The 18939-nt window shown below is 44.8% G+C and overlaps 1 protein-coding gene across 1 annotated transcript in view; it reads right to left on the bottom strand.

Moving 5' to 3' along the window:
* The window catches only part of INSC (INSC spindle orientation adaptor protein), a 129410-nt gene extending 111165 nt beyond the window's left edge, over positions 1-18245 (bottom strand). The window contains exon 1 of the mRNA XM_065944546.1: positions 18133-18245. The gene's annotated coding sequence lies outside the window, so the exon portion shown is untranslated. The remainder of the gene's footprint in view (positions 1-18132) is intronic.
* Between the last annotated feature and the right edge of the window lie 694 nt (positions 18246-18939).

The raw sequence follows: 18939 nt of genomic DNA, 5'->3' as shown, positions 1-18939 counted from the left end.
GTGGGGCAACTAAGCCTGTGGGCCACAAAGAGTAAGCTCACAAGCCATTACTACTTACTCCAAGCATGGCAACTATTGAAGCCTGTATGCCTGAAACTCCATGCTCCACAAGAAAAGTCACTCGAATGAGAAGCCTGCGCACTGCAACTAGAGAGTAGTCCCCAGTCACTGCAACTAGAGAAAGTCCATGCACAGCAACCAAGACGCAGCATGACCAAAAATAAACTAAAGAAAAAATTTTAAGTTAAAAAAAAGAAAAATAGTTAAGGTAGAAGCAAAAGCAAAACACAACAAAAACACAAAACAAAACATAAGCATAAATGAAATGATCAATAGAGTTAAAATTAGTTTTTGGAAACAAATAAAATAGATGAACTACTGGTAAGATCAGAAAAAAGGAAACAATACGTATGGCAGAAACCAACACGCCATTGTAAAGAAATGATCCTCCAATTAAAAATGAAAAAAGAAAGGAGATACAAATATCAATATTCAAAATAAAAGCAAGTTTATTACTACAAATGCAGCAGAAATAAGAGAATATGATGGATAATATTATATAGATAAGTATTCTGCAATATTACTGAAATCATAAACTAGACAAATTCCTAGGAAAATACAATTTGCCAAAGTTGACTGAGGAAGATCTATAACTACTGAATAAATTAACCAATAGTTTAAACTCTTCCCTTATGAAAACCACCAGGCACAGAGAAGTTCACAGGGCAGTTTCCATCATTCAAAGGAAAGATAACTCTTCCTTTGTCAAGTTTTTCCAGAGAATAAGAATAACAGAAAACAGGAGATAGGCACAACATTGTAAATCAAACATAACTTCAATTAAAAAATAGAATATGAAAAATTAAAAGAAAATATGCTTCAATTTATTTTGTAAGGCTGACATAATTTTGATACTGAAACTAAAATACACAAGAAAGGAAATATATAGGACAACCTCATGTACAGACAATAGACAAACATATAATAAAATATTAAAAATAGTATCCAGCTATATATATATATATAAAGAATAGTAAATAATGGCCAAGTTGGGTTTAGCTTAAAAATACATGGCTGGCTAAACATTAGAAAATAAATTAATGAAACTCACTACATTAACAGGTTAAAGAAGAAAAATCTTATGAACATCTAAATAGAAAAAGAAAAATAATTTCATAAAATTCAACAACCGTTTGTAGCAAAACTTTTTAGAAAACTGGGAAAACAGAGACCTTCCTTAAACTGATTAGAGGGCATCTATCAAGAAAAAATATACACAAACAACATATGTAATGATGACATGTTGAAAGCATTTCCTGTGAGATCAGAAATAAAATTAAAATGCCAGCTCCCACCAACTTCTATTCATTATTGTGTTACAAATCTTAGCTCGTGTAGAAAGAAAGAAAATGTGTAAGAACAGAAACAAAACTGTCATTATTCACAGTTGGTATGATTTTCCATAGGGCTTCCCCAACAGCACGCAGCCAATGCGGTGAGTGGAGGCTACAGTTGGTCTCTGCTGTGTCTACCCAGCACTATACCCTACACACGGCTGGGTCCACCACACACAAACCTGAAGTCCACTTGACAAACCAAAACTCCATGGGTCTGTGTCTTTCCAGAAAAGCTATCTTTCCCTAACTCCTATTAAAATGTGCCATGAACTAGCAAGTTACTCTCCTTCTCAATCCAGAAAGACCCTAAGTATGCACAAAGAGATTATTTTAATTCATGAAAGGGCTTCAAAAGGTGGCTAAAAATAGATAAGAAAGTTAAGTAGAGTCTTAGATGGGCTTCCCTGGCGGTTAAGTGGTAAAGAATCCACCTGCCAATTCAGGAGACACAGTCTTGATCCCTGGGTCAGCAAGATCCCCTGGAGAAGGAACTGGCAACCCACTCTAGTATTCTTGCCTGGGAAATCCCGTGGACAGAGGAGCCTGGTGGACTACAGTCCATGGGGTTGCAAAGAGTCAGACATGACTTAACAACTAAACAATAACATACTCTTAGACACCAGCACAAAAATAAAGTGAAATTTAGAAGAGAGGGTATTTACAAGAGCAACAAAAATGTATACGGTATATAAAAATGAAAAAATGTGTAAGTTCTTTATTGAGAAAATCATAAAATATTATTAAAAGATACTAAAGAATACCAAAATAAATGAAGAAGTTTTTCATGTATATAGACAAGAAAATGTCAATTCACCATAAAATGACCTAGAGGTTCCATGCAATTCCAATCAAATCCCCACAAAATTTTTTCCTTGGACTAGAGGAGTTAACCCAAGATTATTCCTGAAAAACTAAAAGAAATCAGGGCACTTTTCTTGCCAGAGAACAAAGATTTATTTTCAAATAATAAATACAATGTGATACTAGAATAAATACAATGTAACCCTAGAATAAACTTAGAGAATTGAATAAAGAGTCCCAAAATAGAAACTTGACTAATGACAGAGGAGGGGGAAACAGGAGAGACAGAAAGAGAGCACTCATGACCATCCCAAAGTATATGCAGAAAGTGAGCTGGGAACGGCTGGGAGGTAATTCCCACCATTGCGCCTGCCTGGTATATTAGGGGAGAGCTCCTTCTTGCCCACACTTATTGCCCCAGAGCAAAGACTGAACTGGGTTTTGCTAGAGAGAAACAGCTAAGAGGGTTGCTCTCAGAGAGCCCTTCTGCAGACAGAAAAGGATAGCCCATCTCCAGGACAAGCATATGAGAAAGCTTCTGAAAATGAGAAATGGAAGGTTAATTAAGAAGACCTGGTATACGATCCTTTTAACATGCTGCTAAATTCAGTCTGAATGATCAAGTGGAATTTATCCTGAGATGCAAGGAGGGTTCAACATACACAAATCAATAAATATAATATATGTATCAATAGAATGAAGGATAAAAACCATATGATCTTCTCAATAGATGCAGAAAAAGCATTTAACAAAATATGTTGCCCTCTCATGAGAAAAACTCTCAATAAATGGAATACACAAGGTGTATACCTCAACATAATAGGCCAGATATGACAAATTCACAGTTAACATCATATTCAGTGGTGAAAGATTAAAAGATTTTCTTCTAAGGTCAAGAACAAGACAAGGGTACTCACTGTCACCACTCCTATTCAACATGATACTAAAAGTCCTAGCCAGAACAATTAAGCAACAACAACAATAACAACAAAAGTCATTCAAATCAGAAAGCAGAAGTGAAAATGTCTTTTTGCAAGATGATATAATCTTATAGATAGAAAACCCTAAAAAACCCCACCAAAAAACTGTTGGAACTACAATCATAAATGAGTTCAGTAAATTTTTTTTTCAAGATACAAAATCAACTTGCAAAAAATCAGCTGCATTTTTATACACTAACTACAAACCATTTGACAAACAAAGAAAACTATCCCATTTACAATATCATCAAAAAGAATAAAATATTTAGGAATAAATTTAACCGAGGAGGTGAAAGATCTGTACGCTGACAAATATAAGACATGGGTGAAAGAAACTGAAGAAGACACAAAGAAATGGATGGTCCATGTTCATGGAGAATTAACATTGTTAATATGTTCATACTACACAAAGCTATCTACAGACAATGTAATCTTTGCTAAAAGCCTAATGGAATTTTAAGAGATTTTTTTAAAAAATTCTAATACTCATATAACACTACAAAAGACCCCAAATAGCTAAAGCAATCTTGAGAAAGAACAAGCTAGAAGCATCACACTTTCTGATTTCCAGCTATATTACAAAACTATAGTATCCAAGGGCTTCCTTGGTGGCTCAGTGGTAAAGAATCCTCCTGCCAATGCAGGAGATGCAGGTTCGATCTCTAGGTCAAAAAGATCATCTGGAGAAGGAAATGGCAACCCACTCCTATATTCTTGCCTGGGAAATCCCATGGACAGAGGAGCCTGGCAGGCTACAGACCACAGGGTCACAAAAAGAATCAGACATAACTAGCAACTAAACAACGACAAATAGTATCCAAACCACATGGGACTAGCATAAAAATAAACACAAAGACCAAAGGGAAAGAATCATGAGCCCAGAAATAAAACGTGTTTAACACCAATCATCAGAAAATGCAAATCCAATGAGATATCACCTCACACCTGTTAGAATGGTTATAATAAAAAAGACAAGATAGAAGCATTGGTGAGGATGTGAAGAAAAGAGAATTAGTGAGAACTACTGGTGAAAATGTAAATTGGTGCAGCCACTGTGGAAAACAGTACGAAGGTTTCTCAGAACTACCATGTGACCCAGCAATTCTACTTCTAGGTGTACGTCTGAAGGAAATGAAATCACTGTCTCTAAGAGATATCTACACCCCCATATCCTTTACAGCATTACTCATCATAGCTAAGATATGGAAACAACCTAAGGGTCCTTCAATGAATGGATAAAGAAAAAAAGAAAAATAATATACATACATATACACATATGTGTGTGTGTGTGTGTATCACAATGGAATATTATTTAGCCATAAAAAGAAGGAAATCCTGCCATTTGTGACAATATAGATGGACCCTGAGAGTACTATGCAAAGTGAAATAAGTCAGACAGAGAAAGACAAATGACCTCATTTATATGTAGAACCTAGAAGAGCTGAACTATAGAAACAGAAAGTCGATTGTTGGAAGCCAGGGGGTGTTGGGAGAAATGGGTATATATTGGCCAAAGGGTACAAATTTGCAGTTATAAGATGAATAAGTCCTGGAGATTTAATGTATGCATGGTGACTATAGTTTACAATACGGTATTGTATTTTTGAAAGTTGCTAAGAAAGCAGATCTTCAAAATTTTCACCACATAAATAAAAAGGTAACCATGTGTGGAGACAAATGTGTCACTAACCCTACTGTGGTAATCATTTCACAATAAATATGTCTATCAACTCATCACATTATACACCTTAAACTTATACAATGCTACATGTCAATTATAGCTCAATAAATCGGGGGGGGGGGCGGGGGATAGAAAGAAAAACCTGGGCTTGGCCAGTTACCCAGCTCCCTGCTAAAACAGTCTATGGCAGACAAGAGCACAGTACCATCAACGCTAAACCTGCTGCGGAGGACCTGCTTCTTGCCCTGACCTGCCTTTGCATCACCAGACACAGAGGCCAGCACAGCCCCTCACTACTGTGCCTGGGTTGGGTGTGGCTGCCCCCGGCTGAAAACACTTCAGCTTACATGGTCCAAGTATGTGGGGGTGGATGCTGTCATCTTGATACTTGTGCCATCTGATAAACACAACCCACATCCCATGTAGTCCTTAGAACCCCCTTTCCAAATTCAAATGGTAGAACCAAAGAACATAAGCCAACAGCCAAGAAACCTGCAGCTTCAACTAAGCTAACTTCATGAACTTCGTCAAACTACTTAACTTCTCTGGGCCTCTTTATTCATGTGCAAACTGGAAATAATAATGTATCTTTGATTACTTGGCACAGTTGCTGTAAAGTCTGAAATACAAGATTACACTGCTTTGTATCCTTATGTGTATCCTTATATATTATAAAAATAATAAGGATTCTGTTAGTCAATATGGATATGAGTCTCTTAAAAGAACCAAAGGCATGAATTTATAAAGGTAGAATTTCAGGCAAAGTAAAAGAGACCTGGGCCAGGATAGAAATCTCAAAGTGAAGGTGTCAACCAAAATTCCTTAGCATTATGTAAGCAATAAACTGGGAAGGTTATAGGACAGATCCTCAGGAATCCTCTCTTTCAACCCTGTGGTTCATGACAAAGGAAACTGAGGTTGAGAGAAGGCAAAAGACTTGCCCAAGTCACCGGGGAAATTTGTGGCTGAACCCAGATTAGAATTCAAGTTCTTCTTCCCCTCCTCCCAGGTTCTGTCCAAAACCTGGTCTTAATTCATGATGCTACTACCTTTAAAAGTGTGATGACCCCACACCTGAAGAAAACCCCACTGCCTCTCCCAGGACATTCACTGAGGGATGCCAAACTCAGGGCACTTATTCTCCTTTGTCTACAGGTTCAGTTTGCTGATGCGTATTACTCACTCATCTCCGTGTGGAAATCCCTCTGTCAACACCGTAGTACAAGACAAACAGATTGTGTTGACCAAGAGCTTAAGAAGCAATGACTCGTCCAGGGCTGACGCAGACCCCAGGGTCTGGACTGGCAGGAGCTACAGCACGAATCCCCCTGACTTTTCAGGAAACTGTCCCCTGCTCATCCCTTCCCACTAAGATCCTGAATGGGAAGATGGCGGCATATCAGAGGACGGTTCCACCTGAAATCTTGCTGTTAAGTCAGACTTCTGCATGCTGTGGGCAAAGAACAGTACCTCTTCTTAAAAGTGTGGCCTTCAGCTCCTTGGGACAGCAGGGGAACAGGTAAGTGTGTTTGGTGAACTTCTGGGAGCCCAGCCTCAGGCCAGACCAAGCACAGCACTTATATATAAACGTGCATCCCAGGTGCCCATCTAGAGGCTGTGAAATCCCCTGAAGGCTCTTCTCTCAAGCTGGGCAGGACCTCTCTTGCAATGGCATCAGACCGAAGACACCCAGCCCCTGACACCTGTCACCTCTCCCTCTCAGCAGACACCCTTCTGAGAGCAGCCCCCTCACTCCCTCAAATCCATGGCCCCTTGACCAAGAGCTGTGAGTCTAACGGAGGTAGAAATGGCCACAGGCCAGGCCACAGGAGTGCATGAGGGATCCAGAGTCAAGCTCTCCCCCGACTCACAGGCGGCTCTTTCTGCTCCCACATCTTGAGACCAGTCTCACATCAGCCTTGGTCCATGTCAAGAGAGCATTTGCTCTGTATCAGGCTGCAGCTAGATGATGGAGAAGCAGATGCATAAAACAATTTCCTTTTTCTTAGAATCTCCTCTTCCATTAAAAGATATATATATATAAATGTAAAATTAAATAAGGCATAGTAATTCCTCCAAGATGAGTTCAAATAAGATGCTTGACCTTTCTCTGCCACACGTGCTCCTGTATGGCCTTCGATAATTTATGCTCCTTTTCTGGACTTCCAATTTCCCATCTATGAAGCTCTGCTTTGAACATAATGTTCCTACAATCCAAGGACCCCCTCCGCAGAAGCCTCACAGCCAGAGATGAGACCCAAAGTCTTTTCTACAACTTGCTCTGCCCAGAACCCAGGCTTCTCCGTGACCTTTGCTCAAAGACAACTTCAAGTTCCAGGACACATCTGGGGTTTGTCCCAGTGAAACCTATTTCATCACCTGCTACTTCTGTTGGCCATTACAGCCCCACATCACTGCATCCCTACCTGCTGTGCATCTGGGGGCCACCCCAATATTCCTCCCAATCTCGGAGTCCTGGTGGGCAATAAGACCATGGAAGCTCACACAAGGCAATTGTCTTCTTGATGGTTGCACAGCCCCCAGCCTATTCTAACGTTAGCTGCAGCCTCTTAAAATACGGCTCTCGTCTTAACATCTCCTTGAAAATCTGCAGTGGCTCCCCCGTGTCTCTCATCTCAGATCTGAGCTCCTGAGCCTGGTGCTTATCCTTCTCCGGGTCCTGTTTCTACCCCACCTGCCTCTTTGGGCCTTACCAAACCCTCCCCTTAAGCTCACGCTTCAAGGCAAGTTTCCTGCTATTCTTCAGGACTGACTTGCTGTCCCCACACGTCAAGATGCAGCTTAAATGCTGCTCCTTAAAAGCTCCTCCTAGAAGATTACTCAGACCCCCTCCCGACCCCGACCCCGACCACAGGGCACTCAGACCATTGAAGTGCTGACTGCTTCTCCCCCTCAATATTCACATAGCTAGCCCTTGCATTGCCTTCTGGCCTCTGTTTAAATGGCCACATAACAGAGAGAACCTCTTGACCTAGCATAAATGTGTAAGTCCCCTCTCACACTTGGGACTCCCTTTTTATCTTTTATATTTCTCCCAGCACTCAGCATCATTTTGCACAGATCAACCAGTTTACTGTCTGTCTTTCCACAACAGAAAGCAAATTCTCTGTGAGCAAGTGTTTTGCTTGCTGTTCTATTTCCGGTGCCTAGAACAATGCATGGCGCAGAGTAGGTGCTAAGTATTAATAGATCATCGTTGAATGAATGAGGGAGGGAGGGAATGAGTGACGCAGTCTGTAGCTGATCCTGGACACCTTCAGGCATGTTTCCAAGATGCTCTTATCTGATGTGGCTGCCAGTGTCCCATGTCTGCTCAGCCCCAGCCCTGTCTGTTGTTGCAGCAGATGGACAGCGCACATTCTGGGGGTCTCTTTGTAAATGACAAACCCCAGAGAACCTAAAGAGCAGCTTCTAGAGGGGTAGGGCCAGGATCAGTCCACTGCCTGGTTTCTAAATGCCACATTTTAAACCCTGCTGTCCTGTCCTCCCCACCCCCACCTCTCTGCAAATTCCATAGGGTTAAAAGGGCAATTCTGGTGAAACTGAAGAAGAAAACAAAAGCATCCTCTTTTCCATGATGGGGCTCCTGGGGAGCTGTGTCTCTCTTTCCCTTTTAAGCCTGAGCCCTGAGTACTTCTGCGGAAACCAGCTACCACCACCTATCTATCTGATTAAGGAGCTTAATTCCTAGGCTCTCATCACCATCGACAGAGGGAACGGGACACTAGAAAAGCAAGAAGTGAAACAAGAGGAACAGAAAGTGTGGTACCATCTCCCTCTCCTCCTGTTAACAGGCTGTAAGCACACAGGGCCCCCACCAGCACAGTGATGCCTCCCCACCCCGATGTCACCTCACCTGGGCTCCTGGACTTCGAGGACCATGTGGAAGAGGGATGAAGGAAAGGCAGGTGAGGGTAAGTCACCAGCCCTGAGCCCTGCTACAGACCCAACATAAACTCTGGTTTGCAGATGGATAGGTGGGTGGGTGAGCAAGTGACTGTGAAGGCGAAATATATATAGAATGAGCGAGTGAGGAGTCCAGAAGTGGGTGGGCCGGAGTGACTGAACGCGATCTCCATCCTAGTGCCACTGGCATCTCTGCAAGGACACCTCACTGGGCTTGGCACGACCCTATCTCTGAACTCTCTTTTCAGCCTGTCTCAGGGCAGTCTCAGGGATGGCGAGGAGGTTGGCAACTCCTGACTGATATGAATCAGGCAAGTGATTCTCAGTCTCCAAGCAGCCTTTGTAAATGTTTGTTAAATCCCTTGTAGCAGGCAAGGAGGCAGATAAAACCACATGAAGCCCTTTCAGATCTCCTGTATCCTCTACAAACCCAGAAAGTAAGTTACAGCTCAGGGAGGCCATGTGACTTAGCTATTTTATCCAGGAACTTCTTAAAATCATCCAGGAATTAGATGCCATCTATCACCAGTCCTCTCAAAGCTCCTGAACGGCAGTCTAGTTTGCTTGCCCAAAGACAGTAAGATGTTTGGGAGGCAGCCATGCGGTTGACAGGTACCTCAAATGTAACATGTCCTAAAATGAATTATAACCTTCCTCCCCAAATCTACTTCTTCTTTAGAATTTTTATTCTATTGAATGGCACCACCATCTATCTGATTGCTTGGCTGATAAAATTTTATTCATTCATTTATCCCATGAATATTTGTGGCAGGCATCAGTAACATGCTAACTGCTAGAATAAAGCAATGAGCAAAACTCAACATCAAATAAGAAAAGTAAGCATTAACTATCATGAAATAATTGTCAATAAATGTAAAATCGCAACTAGGATACACCTGAAGGAAGTACATGGTACTGTGAAGTTTTGTAGAATGGGATTTGACCTAATCATGGAGGCCATGGAAGTGACAGCTGAACTGAAAGCTGAGACATAAAAGGAATTCAGTAGGTGAAGACACGAAGGAAGAGTGTTCTAAGCAGAAGAAAAGCAAATGCAAAGGCCTGTAGTAGGAGGCCTGATGCGCCCAAGGGTCTCAGACAAGCCCAGGAGAGAGGAAAAAGAGAACTGGGTAGGACAGAGGAGTGGAGGCAGGGGTTAGACACAAGACCTTGTAGGACTTACTGAAAAGGCTGGTCTTTAGCTTAAGATCAATAGGAAACACCTGAAGTATCTTTAAGGAGGGAAATGACATGAGCTGTGTTTTGAAGTGCACTTGGCGGTTGTGTGAGGACAAATTGGAGGAAGCCAGCATGGGTACTGGCAGACCAGTTAGCAAGCTCTCACAATACTCTGGGAAGATGAAAGTAGTGCCTTGAACTAGGTGATACTAGTGGGGATGGAGACAGAAGTGATAGATTGGAGACGTATTTTCAAGAGAACACCAACAGACTTGGTGGTAGATTGGATATGAGTTTTAAAAGAGAAAAGTATTGAAGATGACTGCCAGCTCTCTCTTACACATGCAGATATATAGATGAAGGAGCCATTCATTAAGATCTGAAATACCTGAAGTGAAGTGAAGTGAAAGTTGCTCAGTCCTGAAGAGGACCACACATGAATAGGACAGTGTCGAGCAAGAACGCACAAATTCCATTTTGCACACGCTCAGTTTGAGAGGTTTTGGAGATGTCAACCTCCCTCCTTCACCTCCCTCACCTTCTGCATTCAACCAGTTACCTGATTCTACCTTTCCTCTACCCTGACTTATTTCAGGTACTCATAATTATTGCCTGGATTAATAAAACAATCCCCAAGCTCTCTCTCCTTCCAATCCATCCATTCCACACTGTAGGTCTTTCTAAATACTGCCTTCTTCCTCAAAGAGTCCCTCCCTGGCTACCCTTCTAAAGCAATGCTACCCTCTCATTCTCTATCTCAGTCATTTGCATTTTTTTCTTTCTAAAGATATATAATAATCTATTTTATTTTTTATTAGGGCTTCTCCAATGGCTCAGTGGATAGGGAGTCCACCTACAATTCAGGAAACACAGGAGATGCGGGTTCAAACCCCTGGGTTGGGAAAGTCATCTAAAGCACCCCTACCTTCTCACTTACTCTCTCTCAGTCACTTGGGTTTTTTCTTTCTAAAAATACATGATAATTTGTTTTATTTTTTATTATAACTATATGCCCTAGCTCTGTTTGCTAAGAGGGCATAACAGCAATGACACGTGAGTAACAGGGAGCACATGCAGCCCCAGGTTTTGGTTTCTAAAAGGATCCGGGACTCCCTGGAGAAATGACTAATTTCAGGGCTGGAGCAAGGAAAGAACAAGATGAGCCTGGAACATCCTGCCAGAGCAACAGTAAGCAAGTGCTCAGAGAATGATGGGGGAAGTTCAAAAGAAACAGGAGCCAATTTGCAGAGCCTCCCACTGATCAAATCTGTGGGACAATTTGAACATCAAAATGAAATATACAAATTTATTAACCCACTGAATAAATTAAGAATCTATGCATTCATAGTAATGAAAGAAAGAAGGAAGGAAGGAAGGGGAGAGAAAGAGAGAAAGAAAGAGAGAAGGGAAAGATTTTTCCTATCGTAAAATGCCTACTAGTATAGAAGAAATGACGGATTCAAAAGGATCAATGATGATGAAATTAGTGACTAAACATTTGATGTGGAACAGGATAGTTACATAACCTCAAAGTAACTCTCCATAAGTTACTTATTAATTACAAAGGGAAAAGCAGTAATTGCACAGTGAAGAAACTGGTGAACATCACCTCAAGCAAGTGACGAAAGCTCCCATCATCAGTTCTGGGACAGTCCCCACGGCCTGTGCTTGCTGCTATGCTAAGCTTACTTTAGTGGTACTCCTGCTCAGCATGCATAGCTTGAATCCAGTCATGCAAAACCATTAGATAAGCCCAAATGCAGGGATACTCAACATAATGACTGGCCTATGTCATTCAAAAACACAAATATCAAGAAAGATAAAGCAGAGGAATTGCTCCAAGTTAAAGGAGACTAAGAAAACATGACAACTAAATGCAGTCTATAGATTGGACCCTGAACAGGGCAAAGAAGACAGGAGAGCTATAGACACATTATTAGGACATAATTGTATTGTGGTCAGAGAATATCATTTTTTAAATGAAATACACACTTAAGTATTTATGGGCAAAGAGGCACCATGTCTTCAATTTACTCAAATTGATCAGAAATATGAATATGTTACATGTATTCATATATACATGATAAAACCATAAATATACATCATTATAATAAATGAACAATAAGGTATAAATTATACAGATAATTTAAATATGTATGCTCAGTTTCTCAGTCATGTCTGACTCCTCTGTGACTCCATGGACTGTAGCCCGCCAGGCTCCTCTGTCCACAGGATTTCTTAGGCAAGAATACTGAAGCAAGTTGCCATTTCCTCCTCCAGGGGATCTTCCCTACTCAGGGATGGAACTCTTGTCTCCTGTATTTCCTGCATTGGCAGACATTTTCTTTACCACTGAGCCACCTGGGAAATTCCCAATTGAAATATACATAAATAGTAAAATAACATATGTTATATTATTAGATAGAGAAGGAAGGGGAAAAAATGAAGCAAATGCAGTGTCTTGTAATTGATTAAAGGATGCAGATAAAGGATCTTTTTTTTACCAGTCTTGTAAATTTTCACTACTTTGATATATCAAAATTAAAGGTGATATAAAATTGTTTTTATATTTGCTGAATGAATGAGTGAGCCCATGTCCAACCATGACCCTCCCCGTGTTTAAAGTACCTCATAACTGTCGTGATAAAAATCTGAACACTTCAGTACAGTCACCCAGCCCTGACATACTCTCTCTCTCCTTCTCGTCACTACTAGTCAGAACCCTCACGGCCTAAAATCCCCCGAGCTTTACTGCACAAAACAAAGCTTCTGTGCCTTAGCCTATGCTGGTCTCTTGGCCCTCCTCTTAGCCTTCTGGAATCTTCTGGTTATCTTTCCAGATCCAGACCAGGAATTTTCAACTCATGGAAGGCCTCCCTGATTGCCCCAGTTGGGGGTGACAGACACTTCCTCTTCTGATACACCAGTACCTGCCATGATCCTGTCCCACAGAGAAGCCTGTCACTGTTTGTTCACAAGCCTGTCTTGCTGCTTGAGGACCAGGAAACTCCTGACACCTGCCTGCTCGGTGCTCTTCGTGGGTCCAAGAACCTCACAGGATCTCAGTTAACACTGCAGCATGGATACAAGAACAATAGCGACAGATTTTTCTGCATCTTCCAAGAGAGCCCCTGACTTCAGTCTCTTTCACAATCCTCAACAAAATACAGAAGAATAAAAGAAATTAGTTCTTTTTAGTTTTTTACACATGAGGAAAATGAGGCCCGGAGAGGGTGAAATAAGACAGAGTACCCAGATGCTGAACTAGAGCTGGAATCTGGACCTCTTGTCATCAGCCTAGTGTTCTTTTCCAGAAGGAAAGTGGGACAAGAAGGAGGAATATGCCATTTATAGTTCACCTGTTCTATGCCGGACACCATGCTTTAATAAACTTTCCCGTTCTAGCATCACCATTGCGTTATAAAGAACCCCTTCTTACAGACTCGAAAACGGGCTCCAAGTCAGATCTGACAGCGAAGCCCATGCTCTCATTCCCCGCACATTGCTGGCATACGCAGCCCACCTCTGACCCTCCATCAGAGGCAACAAGCGGCGCCGAGTCGAATGTTCTGTCCGCTGATCATGTCTTTTAAACCAGCACCACACACGGACCCACAGGGCAGCCCACACCTCCAGACAACATGAATTTCACATGGTTTCCAAACCCAGGATATTTGGTTTGTAAGACAAAACCTCCATTTCTCCAGCAGAAAGTGAACACCATACACAATTACCCAGCCAAACTGCTGACGCCTACAGACGCTGCCTCACGCCGAATGAGGTCTGGTATGCCCAGAGACGTCCTCAGAGGATTCAGGACTCCCCCAGAGCTTGGCATTGAGGTCACCATGCAGCTGGAAGAGGAGAGACCGGGCTGGCGGGATCACAGTATCTGGGTGGAGGCTCGGTTCCCAGGACAGAAATTGCTCCAGGGAAGAAGTAAAGCCGCAGGAGCCCACCCCAAGGGAGTGGTTGGCAGGGAGGCGGTGGGGTTGGCAGGGGGTTCCCCACCCTCCTGGGAGGCCTTCCCCATCCCACCCCTGCTTCTCACAGAGCAGCAGTCCCCATCTGAGGCCAGGAAGGTTAATGACACCAATGATATTCAGGTCCTAAAGGCAGAGAAGGCAAGCCTTCAGCTCTCCCCCAGTAGGCCCAAAGGCCCAGACCTGCTTGCTTCCAGGGTCTTTGAGCTGGGGGGTGGTCAAAGGATCACAGACCACAGAGTCTTCACCACAGTCTCTGGCATCAGACAGACCTGGGATGGAACTTTTGCTGGTTCCACCTTCGGGCTAATCATTTAACCACTGTGCTTCAGTTTCCCTGTGGGGGTTTCCTGAAACAAAAGATGCAAAGAACCTAACAAGGGAGTTGACCTTTAGCAGATAAACTAAAGAATGTGAGTAACTGAGAAACCTTCTCCCACAGAAGTCCTGACTGCCTCACCTGAGGCTCTCTTACTGGATTTTAAACCTGTTTTAGCTTAAATTCCCAGCAGAGATGTAATCAAGTCTTACCTTTTTGAGGTGGCATTTACCCAGGAAGGAACAAACCCCTCACCCACCTCAACCCACCAGCACACCACCCAGCACCAGACACTTCCTAGAGTCCCAAGCCAGCAACTATTCCTCCCCTAGAAAGGGGAGTGCCTCTGGGAGACTTCACCTTGAACATGGGAAACAGATGCCAGTGTCGGGTGATTCAATGCATATTGAGAAGCCAGAGCTCAACACAAAACCTTAAAGCCCACCATGGGAGTCCTATCGAGTAATCTCTGTTGCTGCTGTTGTTCCGGCTCGTCGCGACCCCATGAACTGCAGCATACGCCAGGCTTCCCTGTCCATCACTATCTCCCTGAGTGTGCTCAAACTTGTGTCCATGGAGTCAGTGATGCCATCCAACCATCTCATCTTCTGTCACACTCTTCTCTGTAATCTCTAGGGCTAAGCCTTGACTCCCACTCCTCCCCTTTCCAAATACGGACAGTCTCAGGTAGGCTAAAAGAATCAGTCTTACAGTAAATTAGTTTAGGGGTTTTGCCAACTTTACAATGTGACTGGAGCCCTGCCCTGCTTTCAGATGGCTCTGGTGACACACTTCTCTTGCAGATAAGAGGTGACAAATGACTTTCTGACCACGTGGCAGAGATGAGAGCCCCTCATGGGGAAAAAGAAAAATAAGTGAGCACTAGCCTATGGTCTCCCAGATCCAGGGAAGGGGGCACAGGGGCCCTTTGTGTGTTCCACACTCCAAAGCCCACATTCCTCATACTGAGCTCTGGCTCCAGAAATGCCGTCCCTGATCAGAGACCATGTGATCCACACTGAGGGAGGCTGAGCTCAGGTCCAAGAGACACAGACCTCCCAGCAGGGCCCGGGGCTTAGACGGGATCACATAAGGAACAGGGTGGCCATGGGGCCAGGGCCGGGCAGAGGGCAGAGGTCAGACTCCTTTGGGCACCCAGACACTCCGGCTTTTGAGACAGGGAGAAGCTGGCAGCTGAAGCAGTCAAAGGAGGGGAACTTTATCAATGGCCCAATTCATTCGCAACAATCCCCATTGTCTGGGCCAGCACAGAGATGGGCATTTTCTCCCAGAGCCACTAGGAAGAAAAGCCCCAAGACATGGTCACAAACTAGAGACCAAAAATATAGAAGTCAAAATTGAAACATACGGTTTGAAAGCCAGATGAAATATTTGAAATTGGAGATGTCCCTCAAAACTCTATGCAGCATGGTTCTCATTCTCAGAGACCAATAAAATGCTTAATTGTTGATTGTTCATTAATTTATTCTGATCTCTCTCTACAAAGGATGTAAAAGTTTACAGTTAAAGATGAGTGTACTATAAAGCTATTAAAGCAGAAATTAAAAGTCAAAGCCAGGGTTCCAATGAATGCATTTACTAGGATGAAGCAAATATGATGAACTAAGAGCTTCCTGGCAGCCAGTGTAAGAAGGGAAACATAGGTTTTGTCATGAGCTCAAGAGTCACACAGACCTGTAGAAATCTCTTGAGCACTCTGAGCCTCAATTTCCTTGTTAGAGAAAACAAGGAGGGAGGAGACTTAACCTAATAAGGTTGTTGTGAAAAGTAAATGAGATGAAGCATGTATTATAGATTCAACTAATAGCAGTTGTTACTATTACCATTTTTGCAGTTGTCTGAGTTCTCTTCTTTAAGTTGGAACTATGTTAACTTAATAAGGCTGCCTTGATGCCCTCTGAGTTCTAATTGTTGCTCTAAAATTCTGATTGTTAGAAGTATGTATCTGATGAATTAAAAACTGGGGAACCAGCCTAGGACTCACGGTGGGTACCTCAGTTTTCCAGAGTCTTTTCCTGAGTTTTAAGGTGGCTGGGGACCCCCAAAAACAAGAAGGCTAGGGAAGGCACACAGACCTCCTTCCCCACCAGCTTCACTCTGCAAAAGGCTGCCCAACTACCCACAGCCTGCGCATATTAAACCATCCCCAAGGGTCAGGTGGAGGACCAGGCCAGGGAAAGCTAGGTTCCAGCACATCCTCAGGAAAATGGCTGAAGCCCATATGCTCCCCTGCATAAGAGAAAAGCTGGTGGGATGAGAACTCAGGCACTCCTTAGACCAAACCATAAACACTAAGGAAGAGAAAGTCAGTGTCATCTTTCTAACTTCCCAACGAAAGGAGCACATTTAGTGAGGGCACCTCACTGAGGCCTGTCCACAGGAGAATGGTCAGGATGGAGCGGTCTAGATGCCATGACAACAGCGGCAACAGCCAGCTGCTATTTGGGAGCACCCACTCTTCCATCTACTCACACTGTTGAGTGTGTCTCCAGGAGTCCCGGGGGGAGGAGGGGTCAGGGACAACCAGATTCTGTTAAGAAAAGAGATAACCACCGAGAAGAAGCAAAGCAAGACCCTCCCTTCCAGCCTCACCTGCAGACAGAAGACTCAAAACAGGGTTGACTAAAATAAAAATAGAGAAAGAGTCAGTAAAGCCAACTCACTTCTCCTCCCTGTCAAATGACTGCCTGGGCCCAACCCACAGAAGGCTCACTGCTTCTCTGCTGCAGGGGGAATCCAGAGAATAAGCTAGAGCCTGGAGCAAATCAAAGGTGCTGAGGTCTGCCTCATATCCCAGACTGGCCCTGTTTGCCTTGCCAGATGATCCTTCTTACCTCTAAGAGGATAAGACTATTCCAAGAGCAACCTCAGTTCCAGATCAAATTGGATACTCTGAAGGCACTGTATGTATCAGCATCTGCCCTCACCCCTCAGCCAAAGCCCCAGACTTAAGATATTTCCGACCCAGTTTCTTAGACTTGTCCAAGGTGCCACATGGAGGCTAAAGAGACCGTAGAGGCTGAGACTGGGATGACCCAGTTTGCACACATGTGTTTTACACATGGAGGTACCTGTTGGGTATGGGTCACTACTGTGCGGAAAGCACACGAGTGTTTGCACTCGTGTGAGAGTGGTGTGAGTGGCAGGAAGGTGTGCACACATGAGCAGCTGTGAGCATGTGGCTGCCTTGTGAGTGTTTGCAGGTGAGAGGTCTGCTCACGCCCTGGTCCTCCTGCCTCCTTCCTATGTGCCCCTGGGGCTGTCTCCACAGCTGGCTTGGAACCTCCTTCTCTCCCGTGTTGGTACTGAGCTCCTGCCCTGCTCAGAGTCCTGAGAAACCAAAGCCGCTTGACCCACAGAGAAGACACCCCAACTGGGGACAAGTCGGGGCACCCTAGAAAGTCTGAGTTCAGATAACACTCCTTATCCTCCGGCCCCTGCCTTCATCTGCTCGCTCACAGGCATCCAGCCATCCACACATTGGCTCAGCCCCGTGGAGCCTGCCTGCCACACACACACTTGAGCCTGCACTTCCAAGAGTACTGACCCACTCCACACAGGACAGCGTGTGCCACCTGCGGACACACTCCAGGTCCGCGCACACGCCAGGCCGCCAAGCACAGAGACGCACACCCTGTCACCCCCGATCACACCCTAGGACGCATGCTAGAAACTTCCATATGCTCACATGCCGGCCCAGACACACTCCCTCCCTCTGGCGCTCGCTCGCACTCACGAGCACTCACACTGACACACCGACACGTACCATCCACACAATCACAAGAAGGCTCTGCCCCGACCAGCCTGGGCACAGAATCCAGCCCGGGGAGCGCCGTCTACTTACTGACTCGCGGCGAGCGAGAGCGCGTGTGAGCGGCGGCCAGGCCGGCGGCGGAGGCGCAGCTGGGGCTCCGGCGGCTGCGAGCGAGTGACCCGCCCGGTGGCCCAGCCCGAGGGCCGCCCGCGGCCCCGCGCCCCCGCCCCGCTCTGCCCCCGCCCGCGCTCCGGGCCGCCGCCGCAGGACCTCCGGCAACAGCGCGCCCGCTGCCAAGCCCCTGTCCCGCGTCGTCTCGGCCGGCCCGAGGCTATTTCGGGCCCCTGGCAGCGCGAGCCTCGCGCTCTGGGCTGTGGGGCGCGCTGGAATGGGGACGCGGTCAGGTCTAATTAGAGACCCGGCTCACCCAGGGCCGGGGCCGAGTCAGAGCGGGCAAGCACCCGGGAGCCTCGGTGCCGGCCCGGCGGGGGTGCCCACATGTGCCCCACATGCCAACATCTGGAGAGGAAAAGGAATGCATCGGAGCTGAAACAAAACGAGGAGGGGTTTGGGTGTGGTTCACACGCTCTGCGGAGGGAGCTCTGAACTCTGAGCAGCACCCCCGCCCCAGACGCCTGGAAGGCCACTTGGTTTATTTACCGCAGGTGCTTCCCTTTGGAACCTAAGTCACTCCCCTAAGCTTGCCCACCTGCCAAAAAGGACAGAAGGTGGTTGCACAGGCTCCTTTTAACTTGGGGACACGTCAGACTTCCCCTCCAGACCTAGTGTCAGATAGCTAAGTCTAGAAGAAGGCTGATTCCTACCCAAAAGCTCAGGAATGTCGCCTTCTTGAACTGAAAGGAAGCTGCAAGTTCATTCCGTCCAACTCTCTCCATC

Source organism: Muntiacus reevesi, chromosome 9 (genome assembly GCF_963930625.1).
Source record: "Muntiacus reevesi chromosome 9, mMunRee1.1, whole genome shotgun sequence".
Taxonomy (NCBI): domain Eukaryota; kingdom Metazoa; phylum Chordata; class Mammalia; order Artiodactyla; family Cervidae; genus Muntiacus; species Muntiacus reevesi.
Note: the sequence above shows the minus strand (reverse complement) of the source record. Positions and strands in the feature narration are given on the sequence as shown.